The sequence below is a fragment of the Buceros rhinoceros genome, unplaced genomic scaffold (assembly GCF_000710305.1).
Source record: "Buceros rhinoceros silvestris isolate BGI_N320 unplaced genomic scaffold, ASM71030v1 scaffold5791, whole genome shotgun sequence".
Taxonomy (NCBI): Eukaryota; Metazoa; Chordata; class Aves; order Bucerotiformes; family Bucerotidae; genus Buceros; species Buceros rhinoceros.
In genome coordinates this window covers 33,470-34,638 of record NW_010392403.1, presented here as the reverse complement: position 1 = coordinate 34,638, position 1,169 = coordinate 33,470, and the positions used below count along the sequence as shown (strand labels likewise).

Here is a 1,169-nt window from a genome sequence, read left to right as displayed (position 1 = left end):
AGCCTGTCATGGGACAGGGGTCAGAGCAGGTGACGGTCAGCCCAGGTGACGGTCAGCCCAGGTGGCACAAATAACGACAGCAAGAGCCTGAAGGCCCTTTGTGCCCAGCGCTGGCCCTGAGGGTGCCCTTGTCCCCCCTGGCAGCCCCTGGAGTGGGGGTGGGGCAGAGCAATGCTGCCTGAACCCCACGAATCCGGGCTGGGTTGTCCAAAACACACCAACCCCCACCCAGGTCCTTCAGGGCTGTTGGCCCTAAAGGACGGGGACTTGTGAGGTGGGAAATAACCACCCGCAGGGCGGGGAACCCTTTTCTACCATTTCTTTAAAGTTTAGCGTAAAAATAAAGGTGCCAGCCTTGAGCCATGGAGTCTCCAGGGTTATTCATTGAGCCAAGGCGACACCGGGTTCAGTACGGATGCTCCAGGACATGGACCATGTTGTCCAGCAGCGCCGGCCGGGTCTCGGTAGCGGTGGGGACGACCTGGGTGCTGGCAGGAGGAAGCTGTAGCGCCCCGTGTCCCTCAGCTCGATGGTGAAGGAGCATTTCACCTGCTGCCGTGGGCCCAGTTGACGGCGGTGCCGCTGGCCGTGCCTGCAGGGAGAGGAGGGGAGGGGTGGACACGGTGCCAGGGGATAAGGAAGGGACCCTGCAGGTGGTGTCAACTGTGCTGCCACAGGTGTGTTTGGTCCCACGCACAGCAGCCAAGTCACTCACCGCCTTTTTAGCCAGTTCATGCTGCAAGGGAGAGCCCGACAGTGGCGAGACCTGGTGGAGCAAGACCTTGGGGCAGCGGAATCTAGAGCCCAGCATCATTCCCCACCCCCTCTGCTCTTGCTTTTTCCCCCTAACAGCCCCCAGGAACCAGGTGATGGGCTTCAATGTGCAGGTTGTATCTAACGAGAGGAGCAGGGAGGTCCTGGAACGCCCTGACCTGACTCCCCCAGCAAGGCTGGTGCTCACAGCCCCACGCCTGTGTTTTGGGGCCATCAGCAGCTCCTGGTGGCTGGGCACAGACACTGTCTTATAGCCGCAGGGCAAAAGCAGCACCCGGGAGTAGCTGTGGGTGGAGATGACCGATGTCACGTTCCCGTGGCCGAGGGTGATGTCCACAATGGCTTTCAGTCCCCTCTCGGAATGGGCGTAAGGGCCGTGGCAGGTGGTGGGGCGG

The 1,169-nt window shown here is 61.5% G+C and overlaps 1 pseudogene; it reads right to left on the bottom strand.

Moving 5' to 3' along the window:
* Positions 1 to 406: 406 nt before the first annotated feature.
* The window catches only part of LOC104500743, a 2,471-nt pseudogene continuing 1,708 nt past the window's right edge, over positions 407 to 1,169 (bottom strand).